The sequence below is a fragment of the Schistocerca piceifrons genome, chromosome 7 (genome assembly GCF_021461385.2).
Source record: "Schistocerca piceifrons isolate TAMUIC-IGC-003096 chromosome 7, iqSchPice1.1, whole genome shotgun sequence".
NCBI lineage: Eukaryota > Metazoa > Arthropoda > Insecta > Orthoptera > Acrididae > Schistocerca > Schistocerca piceifrons.
In genome coordinates, this window is record NC_060144.1 from 517,124,803 (window position 1) to 517,140,466 (window position 15,664).

Below are 15,664 nucleotides of genomic sequence, written 5' to 3' on the forward strand. Positions count from 1 at the left end.
GATAGGGATGAGTGGGTAGGAGAAAGTGGATGTGAAGAGGGGGTCAGGAAGAGACGGTCTGAGAGAAGGGTGGGGAGGAGCTGGCCAGAGAGAGGAGTCAGGAGCGGATGTACAGAGATGGGCGAAGCAGAAGATGACGAAGAAATGGGCAGAGACCGGGGGGGGGGGGGGGTTCAAATGGTTCAAATGTCTCTGAGCACTATGGGACTCAACTGCTGAGGTCATTAGTCCCCTAGAACTTAGAACTAGTTAAACCTAACTAACCTAAGGACATCACACACATCCATGCCCGAGGCAGGATTCGAACCTGCGACCGTAGCGGTCTTCCGGTTCCAGACTGCAGCGCCTTTAACCGCACGGCCACTTCGGCCGGCCAGACCGGGGGGGGGGGGGGGGGAGATATATGCAATATGTGTGTCGAGTTCGTACACGAGCAAAGTTGTGGGGAAAAGGCTAGTGTATAAACTCTTTTTACAGCAATGGCGTGATTATTGCAGTCACGAAAACTTCCGTGACTGTTTGCTTTTTACCAGCGCCAAATCGCATGTGTGTGTGGGTTTCAGAGCTGGAGAAGACAAAGTGTTACACTCTCAGTATGACTCTTCACCGGCTGTCCCGTCTTCTTGTTTCTGTATAGCTTTTGAACGCCTTGTTTCTAAAATTCTGTCAAGCTTGCCCAGTCGAATTATTTCTCCCACTTTCAGTTTCATCCATCAAATGCCGTTTCATTTCGCACTCTACATGGGACCTCTTCGTTTGTCACTATGTCCATCCATTTAAATCATTTCCGACTCTCCGTGAAATTCATATTTGAGATGCCGCCTATCGCTGTCTTCCTCCCTTGTCATCAAAGTTTCTTCACCGCACGGTAGCATACTCCAGACAATAAACTTCATCAAACTTTTCCTTAATCTCGTTTTCATACCGCCGCAGAAAACCTCCCTCTTCTTAGAGTGTTTTCCCACTGGTGTTCACCATTTAAAGTCTGCACTGCACGTTCTGTTTTCTATTCCACTTTTTGCATAATTAAAAGTCTTGAAAACATGTCAGTTTGTCTCTATGCAGCATTATTTTTACTATTTCGTCTCCTCCAGTAATGATGATTTTCGGTTGTTTACTTTTTTTTGAATCATTGCTATTTTACGGTAGTTTGTATGTCTTTTACCATTTATTGGAGCTCTTTTACGACCCGTGGCTAGAAGAGAAATATCGGCTGATCTGCATCTGTACACCGAAAACCACCTTGCGGTATGTGACGTAGGCCATCGATTTCATCCCATAATCCATAATAAATAACTCTCACTCATATCGTCTAAATATATCTTAAAATATGTAGGTAGTATACAACATCTTTCCTCAATTTTCAATTGGTGTCCTTTCGGTTCGGGTTCAATGAATTTCTGAGCTCTCTGTCTTTCCAGTCCTCTCTGTTTTTCTTCAGTACACTCGCACTAGATTTTCATAGTTGTCGGTGACAAAAGCTTTCTCTGACTCTGTAAAACACATCCTAGTACAGAAGCTCTTTCGCACCTTGATAAATCTCTGTCTAGAATGTGTATTCTTTTAAATTGCGGTTGCTACTCTCCTAGGTTTTCTCTTCCGCCTTTTCTATAAATTCATTATGTTGTTTTCGCAGCATGAGATAGAAACCTCACGGTTGTGTGCTCATGAAATTTTAGGAACTGTTTGAAACAAATCCGTGGAGGGGAAGCGAAGGCAAGGACGAAAGAGGTTTCAGTTACTCGACCTTCTTAAGGGATGTAAGTACAGCTGCGTGCGGAGGGAGGCCGAAGGCGGGGCGGAGTTGAGCAACCGAGGACCAGCAAGCAGAGCACAAAACTCGTGATGGCTGAACATTTGAAAATATCCCGAAAAATAAGGTATAATGTAGAATTATTTAAATAAATTCTCTAATATGGATACATTGCTGTAAACAGTATAGGAAGGACTGACCATTTGTACTAAGAATAAGAGGCCCTTCCCCTCTCATTTTAAGATACTGAATCATCTAGATTAAGAGCTAAAAATTACAAATGTAATTTGACAATAGTATATGCCAGTTTGGGTCCGCCGATATCAATGGCTGAGAATCTGTTGTTATTCGGAGAATGACAGATAATTTCCATAACAAAGAGAAAAAGATTTTTTAAATGACGCCATAATTGCTTTTAGCTGTTACTGTTTTATTTTCTTTTTACTGCTGCAGTTTCGGCATTTGTGCCATTTTCAAGCATCTGCAAAACATAATACAGCGTATTGAGAACAATATAATATGAGATTAACAGTTGTTACAACCAATTTTACAGTTTTTTATGATTCGTATACTTTCATTGTTCTCTGTATGTTGTATTCTGCTCTGTAGAAGCTTGAAAATGGCGCATATGCCGAATTTGCTTTAGTAAAATGAAAACAGGAACAGGTAAAAGCCAGCCGTTGTGGCCGAGCGGTTCTAGGGGCTTCAGTCCGGAACGCGCTGCTACTACGGTCGCAGGTTCGAATCATGCCTCGGGCATGGGTGTGTGTGATGTCCTTAGGTTAGTTAGGTTTAAGTAGTTGTAAGTCTTGGGGACTGATGACCTCAGATGTTAAGTCCCATGGTGCTCAGAGCCATTTGAAACATTTGAACAGGTAAAAGCAAAGATGCTGTCATTTAAAAAAATTATAGAAGTTGTGGTCCCACATTGCAAGACTAATGGCCGACATTTGGAACCCGTCTTACCGTTTAAATATTGCCGTCTTACCGTTTAAATATTGAGGGATAGTAGGAAGCGATATGAAATGGGCCGAAGAAGTAAAATCGTTGTCAGAATAGAGAATGGAAAATCTGGATTTCTGGGAAGGGTTTAATACATCTGCAAAGAAAATCGGATAGGCGCGACAGTGTGACGAATTCCAGTTTATTGTTCGAGTGTTCCGAGTAGAGATTATAACAGGCATGGAACGAATTTAAGAGAAGCACTGGTTGGATCGTACCAGGTCGGTACTGTTCAATGATATTGCACAGTATTATTGATGTTCTCCCTAGACTGTTCAATAAAAATGTGCAGAATTTAATGAGTCTGAAATGATGGGCGATCAAGAAGCAGCTGCAGCGTTGACATTACAGATTAGCCTCATATTATTGCACAGCCTCTTTACCAAACCCATGGACGTTCATTATTATTGTTGAACCCGGAATACTGAACAATAATACTGGCCGTCGACGGGACTCTCAGCAGTAAATTATCAGAAGACTTAAACGGGAACCCTTGGAAGAAAGGCGACATTGTTGCCACGAAACCATATTCTGTTAATTCAGAGAAGAACAAGTGAAATTGGACTGTTTACTGAGGTATATAGACAGCTATTTATGCGCCTCGTTTCGGGGATGAAATGGTACAAAAAACACTCCATCTACACACATGCTCTGCAAGCCACTGTATGATGCGTGGCGTTGGGTACCCTGTACAATTACTAGTCATTTCGTTTGATGTTCCACTTGCAAACAGAGCGACAGAAAAACTACCACCTATGTGCCCCCGCACGAGTCCTAATTTCTCGCATCTCATCTTCGTGATCCTCAAGCGAAGAGTTGCCAGATGCCGGGGCTAGCAGTGTATTTAACACTTAATTCTTCTAGAATCTTCATATGGAAATGATGCTCTAACTCAGACTTTTCCTGTTGCATTTGGATTAAGAAGAAACGCGAACTGACAGTAATCGACCCTGCAAGTCGAGTAGAAAAAAGTTTGGCACCTGCAATAATTTAATTTGATAGAAATTAATTAGATAAAGGAAAGTTTAATATAATCCATTACGGAGTCGAGGTAGCAGTTCTCGTAATACTGGTTATCACTGTTAGCATTCAACCGCGATTCTTATACACATATTTTAACAACGCGTTTCAAGAGACAATGCTCTCATCATCAGGTTGTAAAGTCTATGTCATGAAATTAAACGGACTAAAAAGACAAAATACCATCACAAATAGTTGGGAAGTCCATAGAGTAAAACAGAATTAAAAGTATATTGGACTGTGGGTCCTCGTCTTACATTGAAGTTGTTGACACTAGTCGATGGCCGTCCCATAGCTACCAAATAGCTGTCGCACTGTGCCGGCTCGGGAGCTGTTGTGGATTGAGGTGCCTAGGTGTTGTGGCGTGGTTACAGCCGTATGCTTGACGGCAACGCTATGCTATTGGGCGCCTTGTTTCCTTATTGCATTGGTCTGCCATCGTTAGCCTCTCGCAACTCCGTCAGTGACATGCTACAAGTTTAAAGTCGCATACCTGGGAAGAGGTTACATGTAGACTTCACAAAATACTACAGAAAAAGTTTATAAAGAAAAAAGAAAAACAAGATAAAAAACTTCGTAAATTAAGTAATAACACGCGCGAAGATGGAAAAGATCAACAACAAAGCCTTTCGTCTTTAGACTTTTATCCACGGGTGGTTAACAAAACGGATATTGTATTTGATAATACAGAAGTAGAAATGTTAAATAAGGCATTAAAGTTTAATATTGAGCCGTCATTTAACAAGAAGATCGCGAAAGAAGTAATGGCCCTCACTAAAATGACAACAGAAATTGCCAAATTAAATAATAATGAAACCGGGCATGTCGGTCATAAGCTACTTAAAATAGTAAAAAATGAACTAAATTAACGAAATAGTGTTAATCATAAGACTAGAGCAGACCGACTAACTGTCGATTCTATAAATAAAAAACTTAATGAAGTGAAAGCTATTGCCCCGAAAGCGGATAAGGGGAATACGGTCGTAATATTAAAAGAGGAGGAGTACGTTTCGAAGACCTTAGCGTTTTTTGTCGAAAATAGCATTACGGAAATTCCGAAAGACATAACAGCCAATTTCCAAATTAAACTAAAAAATGTGCTTAAACGCACACACTTCCTGCTGACAGAAGCCGAAAAAAGATGTGTTGTTATGAATCCAACGGCCCCCAACTTAAGATCACAGGCAAAGATATATAAAGATCTGCATCCGGTTCGTCCGATTGTTAACGGTCGAAATAGTCCAGCATATAAAATAACGAAATTGTTGAACCAAATTCTGAAAAAGACTTACGTGTATAAAAATAACTATTCGGTGCGTGGTAGTATGACCATGATAGGTGAAATTAAAGATACGCCAGTCACTGACACTTCCCGTTTGGTTTCGTTGGATGTTAAGAACTTATACTCCAGCGTTCCGGTTAACGAAACTATAGAAATCATTAAGAGAAATTTCCTTAAATACGGTAAAATTTCAACGCAAGAGACAATTGAATTTATTGAACTCCTACAGGTCATTACAAGTTTTAATTATTTTACGTTTAATAACAAATTTTATATTCAGGACGATGGGTTAGCCATGGGGTCCAGTATTTCAGGAACTATGGCGGACATTTTTATCAACGACCTTGAAGATGAAGTTCTAAGTTCTGACGATGACATTATGGATAAAATTGTTTATTACAAACGTAATGTTGACGACACTCTGTTACATGTCGATGGCTACAGTGAGGATATTGAGGAAATAGTAAAAAAGTTCAACGACGCACATAATGAAATAGAATTTACCTTGGAATATGAAACTGACAATTGTTTACAGTTCCTGGACCTGAATATAAAAAAGCAGGGCAACAAACATGCGTTCTCCGTTTATAGAAAACAAACTACGACTGATGCCGTGATCCCGAATGATTCATGCCATCCGCAGGCTTATAAAGAAGCTGCTTTCCATAGGGCAGTCATTATACCTATGAGCGAAAAAGATAGGGAGACTGAAATTAATACCGTTAGGAGAATAGCGATGAATAACGGTTACAGAATAGATATGGTTAAAAAACTGTTACGGAAAAGCAATAAGCGCAAAAAGAAAAAACCTGATGGAGAGAAAGGGAAAATTATCACGATGCCATACTACGGAACAGTCTCACAAAAGATAGCAAATATTTTTAAGCCATACGATGTTAAAATAGCTTTTCAGATTAAGAACCTAGCCTTAAGCACGATATTGGCGAGAAGAGAAATAAGTTTGAAAGATCGGGAGTTTATAAGATTCAGTGCAGAACTTGTGATGCAAAATATATAGGGCAGACAGGAAGATCATTCGCGATCCGGTATAAAGAACATAAAGATGCGTTCAGGTTAGGAAATTATGACAAATCAGCTGTTGCGAACCATATATATGAAACAGGCCATCCCCTTAATAGCATAGAAGACAACGTAGAAATATTGCATGTAGAGAAGAAAGGGAGGAAACTTGATTTACTAGAGGAATTCGACATAGCTATCCATGAAAAGAAACAAAGCAATATTCTAAATGCACAAGATAATTTTAAAGAAATGAGATTTTTTAGCGGCTTTTTAGAATTATTTTAGGGTAGGTATGCGACTTGAAACTTGTAGCATGTCACTGACTGAGTTGCAAGAGGCTAACGATGGCAGACCAATGCAATAAGGAAATAAGGCGCCCAATAGCATAGCGTTACCGTCAAGCACACGGCTGTAACCACGCCACAACACCTAGGCACGTCAGTCCACAACAGCTCCCGAGCTCTCGCGGTTCTAGGCGCTCAGTCCGGAACCGCGGGACTGCTACGGTCGCAGGTTCGAATCCTGCCTCGGGCATGGATGTGTGTGATGTCCTAAGGTTAGTTAGGTTTAAGTAGTTCTAAGTTCTAGGGGACTAATGACCACAGATGTTAAGTCCCATAGTGCTCAGAACCATTTGAACCATTTTTTAGCTCCCGAGCCGGCACAGTGCGACAGCTACACTCCTGGAAATGGAAAAAAGAACACATTGACACCGGTGTGTCAGACCCACCATACTTGCTCCGGACACTGCGAGAGGGCTGTACAAGCAATGATCACACGCACGACACAGCGGACACACCAGGAACCGCGGTGTTGGCCGTCGAATGGCGCTAGCTGCGCAGCATTTGTGCACCGCCGCCGTCAGTGTCAGCCAGTTTGCCGTGGCATACGGAGCTCCATCGCAGTCTTTAACACTGGCAGCATGCCGCGACAGCGTGGACGTGAACCGTATGTGCAGTTGACGGACTTTGAGAGAGGGCGTATAGTGGGCATGCGGGAGGCCGGGTGGACGTACCGCCGAATTGCTCAACACGTGGGGCGTGAGGTCTCCACAGTACATCGATGTTGTCGCCAGTAGTCGGCGGAAGGTGCACGTGCCCGTCGACCTGGGACCGGACCGCAGCGACGCATGGATGCACGCCAAGACCGTAGGATCCTACGCAGTGCCGTAGGGGACCGCACCGCCACTTCCCAGCAAATTAGGGACACTGTTGCTCCTGGGGTATCGGCGAGGACCATTCGCAACCGTCTCCATGAAGCTGGGCTACGGTCCCGCACACCGTTAGGCCGTCTTTCGCTCACGCCCCAACATCGTGCAGCCCGCCTCCAGTGGTGTCGCGACAGGCGTGAATGGAGGGACGAATGGAGACGTGTCGTCTTCAGCGATGAGAGTCGCTTCTGCCTTGGTGCCAATGATGGTCGTATGCGTGTTTGGCGCCGTGCAGGTGAGCGCCACAATCAGGACTGCATACGACCGAGGCACACAGGGCCAACACCCGGCATCATGGTGTGGGGAGCGATCTCCTACACTGGCCGTACACCACTGGTGATCGTCGAGGGGATACTGAATAGTGCACGGTACATCCAAACCGTCATCGAACCCATCGTTCTACCATTCCTAGACCGGCAAGGGAACTTGCTGTTCCAACAGGACAATGCACGTCCGCATGTATCCCGTGCCACCCAACGTGCTCTAGAAGGTGTAAGTCAACTACCCTGGCCAGCAAGATCTCCGGATCTGTCCCCCATTGAGCATGCTTGGGACTGGATGAAGCGTCGTCTCACGCGGTCTGTACGTCCAGCACGAACGCTGGTCCAACTGAGGTGCCAGGTGGAAATGGCATGGCAAGCCGTTCCACAGGACTACATCCAGCATCTCTACGATCGTCTCCATGGGAGAATAGCAGCCTGCATTGCTGCGAAAGGTGGATATACACTGTACTAGTGCCGACATTGTGCATGCTCTGTTGCCTGTGTCTATGTGCCTGTGGTTCTGTCAGTGTGATCATGTGATGTATCTGACCCCAGGAATGTGTCAATAAAGTTTCCCCTTCCTGGGACAATGAATTCACGGTGTTCTTATTTCAATTTCCAGGAGTGTATTTGGTAGCTATGGGACGACCATCGACTTGTGTCAACAACTTCAATGTAAGACGAGGACCCACAGTCCAATATACTTTTAATTCTGTTTTACTCTATGGACTTCCCAACTATTTGTGATGGTATTTTGTCTTTTTAGTCCGTTTAATTTCATGACATAGACTTTACAACCTGATGATGAGAGCATTGTCTCTTGAAACGCGTGTTAAAATATACGTATAAGAATCGCGGTTGAATGCTAACAGTGATAACCAAAGGAAAGTTTCATTAACATAGTGAGAAATGAAAGGGTTGCTCTACCGATTAACAGAATGGAAGTTCTGTCCAAAATAACAATTTGATTTATTATGACTAAACTCAAAATAGTAAACAAAACACGTGAAACATTTACAATACATCAAAATTGGATACTCAAACAAATGCTGTGAAGGTGAGGTTGTCCATAAACTAGATTGTGACATTTATGACGATGTGGTATGTGGAGCCAATTCCTTGCAACTCAAATCTTAAGAGAAACACCCAGCCAACTCAACATTAATTGTTGCTAAAGTAGTGAGAACTCAGGCAATGAACATCCAAGACAGAACCACGTAAGAAAAGACGGGAACAGGCGCGCTCTGCTGAGCTCTGATTATCACAGAGCAAATTCCCTAATCTGCCGGTGCTGCGGACATACATTACCAAGCTGTCTTCTTAACTGCAAGGACACGATCTGGCGTACCAGAAGCGATGGCTGGTTGCTTCGACGTCCCGTCGTGGTGATGATAATGTCGCGAGTATAGCCCGAAACAAATTGTCCTGGTCTGGTTGTTCCAGACTAAAGACTTCCTATCAATACAAATGCGCCTCTGAGGGAGACGAAGAAGGCTCACCACACAATCACTGACGGTACAGTGATTGATTTTAACAAGCGAAGTCACACAGTAACTCCGATACAGTAAACTGTAGCCAAAACTGCTCAAGACAGACAACATAGGTCACTGTACGCAGAACGCTCAATTACCAACTGCACTCGGAAAGTTACGTTGAAGTCAAAACTTCAGCAACTTTGTCAAACAGTTACAATTAAATGAAAGTATATTAGACAGCCATCGGAAGGCAGAATGTCCAGAGCAGCGAGAGCTCAGTCTTGTAGCCTACTCTGACCGAAAGGCGAGAGCCGACTACCTCAAGAGCACCCGTACAAACCGAACACCGAACATTCCCGCCCCAACAACAGTGGCCATGGTTAAACGTTCCAATCAGCAACTCGAAAACCGGCGGAAAATTCCACTCTATTGCCGAAGCACTACCATTCTACCAATGGAGATTCTTAGCTCCAATTTCTGCGCCGATTTTGCTACGTCACGGAGCTATGCCCTGAGCAAGCCAATCACAGTTAGGATTTTGCAGAAAACGCGGGAATTTGCCCGCCAAGACTGCCTGGGAATACACGTCATTCCCACGCCTCGCTGGTAGCCCGCCAGAAAGTGTTTTCATTAAGTTTCTGCGAAGTAATGGAATCTATAGCCCAGCCGCTCCTTCAGGCCCCTGTGGGCGTGTCGCTTCCGCTCTTATGACAATGTCGGCGTCTGGAAAGCATCGACTCGACTCCCTCACTCCAGTCGGCTTAACCCCTTCAAGCTCAGCAGAACCCGCCTGTCACCGGACGACCCGGGTGGCGAGAGACGCTGCGTGGGAATTCCGCGTATGAAGGAATAGCAACTTCTCACCTCATGCAATTAGAGAGGAAAATCGAATTACTCAGAGTAACATATAAATATGAGAGGGGGCTCATGCCACCTCTCAGAGTACACTGGCAGCAGTAGAATCGTTCTGCAGTCAGCTTCAAATGCCAGTTCTCTAAATTTTCTCAATACTGTTCCTCGGAAGAAAATGTCTCCTACCCTCTGGGGATGCCCATTTGAATTCCCGAAGCATTTACGTAACACTTATATGTTGTAGGAACCTCCCGATAACAAATCTAGCAACCTTCGTGTGAAATGCTTCGATTTCTTCCCTTAATCCGACCTGGCGCAGATCCCAAGCACTCTAGCCGTACTCAAGAATGGGTCGTACTACTGTCGTATATGAAGTCTACTTTACAGATGAACCACACTTTCCTAAAATTGTCCCAGTTAACCAAACTCGAGTATTAGTCTTCCCTACTACAGTCCTTACATGCTCGTTCCATTTCATATCACTTTGCAATGTTACGTGTAAGTATTTAATAAAACAAACTCTGCACACTAGTGATGCTGTATTCGAACAATACGAGTTTGTTTTTCATACTCATCTGCACTGATTAAAAGTTTTCTGTATTTAGAGGCAGCTGCCGTTCATCACACCAACTAGGAATTTTGCCTAAGTGATCTTGTATCCTCTTACAGTTACTCAACTCGTAGTCCGCCGGATCATTTATGAATACAGAAAATAGCAGCGGTCCTGTCAAACTTACCTGGGACACCCCTGACGATACCCGTGTCTCCGATGAATACTCGCCGTCGAGAAAAAGTTAATGCGTTCTACTACTAAAGAAGTCTTCGAGCCACTCATCTGGGAACCTATTCTGTACGCTCGTACCATTGTTAACAGCGTGCAGTGGACACAGTGTCCAACGCTTTTCGGAAATCTGGGAATATTGAATCTGCCTGTTGCCCTTCACCCATAATTCGCACGATATCATACGACAAAATAGCAAACTGAGTTTCGTGCGAGAGATGCTTTCTAAAACTGTACTGGTTTGTGGACAGAAGTTCCTCCGTCCCAAGGAAGTTTATTTATTCAAACTGACAATATGTCCGATGTGAAGGTTATTGGTCTGTAATTTAGCAGGTTCGTTTTTTTGGCCTGAGTCACTTCTGCATTTTTCCAACTTGAGCTTTGCCTCGGGCGAGAGATTCGCAATGAATCCGAGCTAAGTAAGCGGCCAATGCCGTATAGTTCTCTTTAACCCTTTCGTGGGCAAAATTATTGAGCAGTTTTTTTTAATGAATGGAGAGCAGATAGTAGTTAACGGATAGGTGTATTTATCATACAGAATATCAAATTTGCTCTAACTGTGAAAGTGAGGTCACACAACAAGGTGGGAAGTATTCTTCCCACTGCCCTACCTTGGAGTTAAATGACAAAAACAACTTTTTCAATATATGTCATATTTATTTCATAAATTTACTTCTCTTGTTACAATGATTGTTGACAATTACTTGCCATGGAATTTTCTGAAACATGGGTCTATGCAAAGTGGTATTTGACAATATGTACAAACACAGCGAGTGCTCTTTTCCGCAACTTTGGTACTACAATGACGGCACGTCCAGTAGCTTTCTCCTAAAATGGGTTGATGCTCCCCTGCTGCCACGTGACGAAAATCTTCAGGTACTTTACCCCCTTTTGCCAGAAGGATACGTTTTTGTCCACGCCTCTTTTGGGATGAGAAGCCAGCAATCAATTGTCTGGCTAGATGGATCCTGTATGTGAGCTGATCATGCTGTCCACTTTCTCTTTTACTTATTTTCCACAGCATAAAACTGTCTACTGCAGCAACGTCCACCAGGAAATGAAATATTCTCTGCCACTATTTTACAAAATGTCTGCCAAAAGCATACATTTCTCGTAATTGATCAAACTTATCGACACCACCCATTATTTTGTTGTATTCTGCCACAACTTCAGGACAAGAAATCTCTGTACTAGTACCATCCTTGTTTTTCCTTTTCACTGTGGCTGTTTTCTCATGAGCCATGAACTGAGGACAGGAAAGTGGCTGGACTGTTATCGATCCATTTTCCTGCAGAAATGGCTCCTTTTGTTTCAAACTGGAATTCTCCTCGTTCCAATTTTACGTTTTCCTTCATAAATTTTGGCAAATACTGTAGCTTTTAGGAAAAAATCACTAAATGTCACGCAAACAGCACTGAAAGGCTCCTCTACAGAGCAACACTCAGCTATACAATGCCTCTGCGCGAAGGTACAGCAAAAACGGCGGGAACTTGTGATTGGAAGTAGTACCGTGTACTGTTCACTAGGTGGTAGCACCGTACAGAGGTGGGAACTGTGAATCCCATGGGACTATAGTGCGCGTCATTTATGACGGCGGCTGAGTTTAGGTTCGTTCTGCGCATCTGACGACACAAAACACAGTCAGCCAATGAACAGAGAACGACGTTGCAGGGGCTCGACTGCAGTGCAGAGTGTGAACGAGTGTCTTCAGTTTTAGAAACGTTCAGTCATAAATAAAGTAATAGAACAAAAGCAATGTCTTGATAGCAGACTTTCTTTTGTAGAAAGTTTGGAAAAAGCATTATTTATACTAATTGCTTCATATTCTATTAATTAATTAAACCAAACAAGCAATAAGCCTCCTAATTCAGGCGATAGCAAGGAAAGGTGTTTGTATCAATTTCACGAACCGCTTTTTCGCGATAAAGAACAGCGGTAATTGTTTATTTCCTATTGTACTTCGACGAAGCGTGAGTAATTCATAGTCATACCAACAGTATTTGTCAGTATTTTGCGTGACGTTTTACAGTCTTCAAGGAGTTTTATTGCCAGACGAGCTGCATCAGCGCAATGGTTAAGGTGTTGGGCTGCTAAGCGAAAGGTTATGAGTTCAAACCTTGTGCTGTACTTAATATTTTCTTTATTTAAGAACAATATCGAAGTGTCTTACCTCATGAGTTTTATTCGTTTGAATGTAATTTTTTGAAATTTCTAGTGCTTTGTCTCTTCATTAACCCTTTCGTTGCTACAGAGAGGTGCTCCCCGCATTCCGCGCTGTGCGCGATTTTGTCATCACTGCACTGCTCGCCTGTGCAGACACATGGTGTTCCGACTGCTTTGACACACTTATCATTCGATTTCACAAAAACTATTTTTCCAAAAATATGATTTTTACACATCTTCTTGACTGATACCTTCCCCCCATAAATGACATAATTTTGTTTCGATGTTTAACGCAGCTATTGTGCAGCATTAAATGTAGTAAACCATTGAACGAAATTTTGAAGAGTATACGCTATGGACTTTTACCTCTGCGAACTCTTCAAAATTTCGTGCAATGGTTTACTACAATTAATGCTGCATAATAACTACGTTGAACATCGAATCAAAATTAAGTCATTTATGGGGGGGGGGGGGGGGGGGAGGTATCAGTCAAGAAGATGTGTAAAAATCAAATTTTTGGGCCAAATAGTTTTTGTGAAATCGAATGATAAGTGTGTCAAAGCAGTCGGAACACCATGTGTCTGCACAGGCGAGCAGTGCAGTGATGACGAAATCGCGCACAGCACGGAATGCGGGGAGCACTTCTTTGTAGCATCGAAAGTGGTAATGCGGCCATAGTGGCTTTACTTCATGTACTGCGCGCTCCCCCCTAAACGTAAGTTTGCGAACTATACTATGGCGCTGCTTCTCTTGGCGCGTACAACTGGCAACGCAGCAATCTCCCGCGTCTGGGCGGGCATGCGCGAACCGCCAAGATAAAAGAAGTGAACTAAAGGAGCAAGTTTCTTTGTAGTGGGAAGCATGTTTCCCACGGCTCACGGAAGGGTTAAAAAACCGAAGTGGGATTCCATCGGTACCTAACGACTTATTATTAATATTACTTGTACGAAGTACTGTCCGCCACAGACCGTTCCGTGGCTTGCCGAGTGTCGATGTAGAACGACTGTGTGAGCAGTCAACGCGCCTTGTCGGGCGGCCCGTCTGCAGCAGCAGGCAGAGGTTAGCGGCGTGCTGCGCACTGGAGTTGGGTGGATTCCGGCGCTTCCGGCCCTTTTGAGGAGGGCCCTCGCCGTGCAGTGTTTGGAGCACCTCTGGCGCGCTCAGGCGGAGGGAGCTCTTTTAAATGTTTCTCCTTCCCACTCCCCCTCCCCCTTTCCTTTTCTCTTTCGCGCCGCATTCCCCGCCGCTACCCTCGCTTCTCGGGCTGCGGCGCCCGCGTGACTTTGAAAGCCTTTAAAGAAACGGGATTTACCGCCGGCCATATTACCTTAATTAATGCGGAGCGCAGGGTGTAATGTCGTGGGAGGTAATCCTTTGAGGGCCGTCTCCTCTCCGTCCCTCTCCACTACTTTTTGTGAATTAGCATTCTGTCTCTGCGCCTGTTACGTTATCCAGACGAGAAATGGCTGAAATCGACTAATTTAGCTGAAGCCGTTCCGCTCAGAACGAGTACCCTTGTCGCAACCACTGTCAAGTCCTCTTCAAATGTTTCATAAATGGGGCAGTCGACAAAGTTTCTGAATAATTGAACGAAAAACTTCAGAAGCTGCATACCCATAATTGACGTTGAGCACACATTTCACGCTTGTTATATGAAACAGTTTTTTTTCCTATTTTAAGATAACCATTTTTTACCTAGCGAAGTGCAGTAATCGTTAACGCACTGGACTCTTTCAGAAGTACGCCCGTTCAACCCGCGTTCGAGTCATATTTAGGTTTTCCGTGGTTTTAAAATGGTTCAAATGGCTCTGAACACTATGCGACTTAACTTCTGGGGTCATCAGTCGCCTAGAACTTAGTACTAATTAAACCTAACTAACCTAAGGACATCACACACATCCATGCCCGGGGCAGGATTCGAACCTGCGACCGTAGCGGTCGCTCGGCTCCAGACTGTAGCGCCTAGAACCGGACGGCCATTCCGGCCGGCTTTCCGTGGTTTCCCTGAAATCACTTGAAGAGAACGTCGACACGGTTCCTATGAAAATACACTGCTGATCTTTTTCCCCATTCTTTCCAAATCCGAGTTTCTGTATTGACCATGTGGTCGATGTTATATTAAATGCTATTCATTCTTCTGAATATAACTCTCATAGATCGACCAGTCACCAACTTTGTCGTGGGTTTTGAAACTACTTCAGTGCACCATCCTACTTTTTGGCAGTTTTTTACCAGGACATATCAAAAGGGCAATTCTAAATCTGACCTACACAAACACAAGAAAAACAGGACCTGAAGAAATGAATTAAGATTTCTACCGTGGCCGGCACCTGAATCTTGGTCTTCTGCTTACTACGCAGATGTGTTAGCCATTACACCACCGTAGCAGTACGGGTGAAACAGCTCCAAGGACTACCCTAGTCTAATGCCCTCCCTAACACAAGCTTCAATGTGACAGCTTGAAGTTTTTGTTAGGGAGGGCATTAGACTAGGGTAGTCCTTGGAGCTGTTTCACCCGTACTGCTACGGTGGTATAATGGCTAACACGTCTGCGTAGTAAGCAGAAGACCAGGGTTCCGGTCCCGGCCATGGCACAAATATTAATTTATTTTTTCAGCTTGTATCATTATCGTAGATGAAGTTGAGACTCATATGTCTCAAGAAAAATTTAATTATGTAAGATCTATAGATTTCCTATGACTTCTATCAATTTAATTAGCATGAAGAGAAAATAATGTACCATAGTTGGCCACTTCGTAATATATACTTTTCTACTTGAGCAGTAATGCTATGTTTCTGCGTGGGCTCGTAGCGATGCGAATTTTAATATACTATGCATC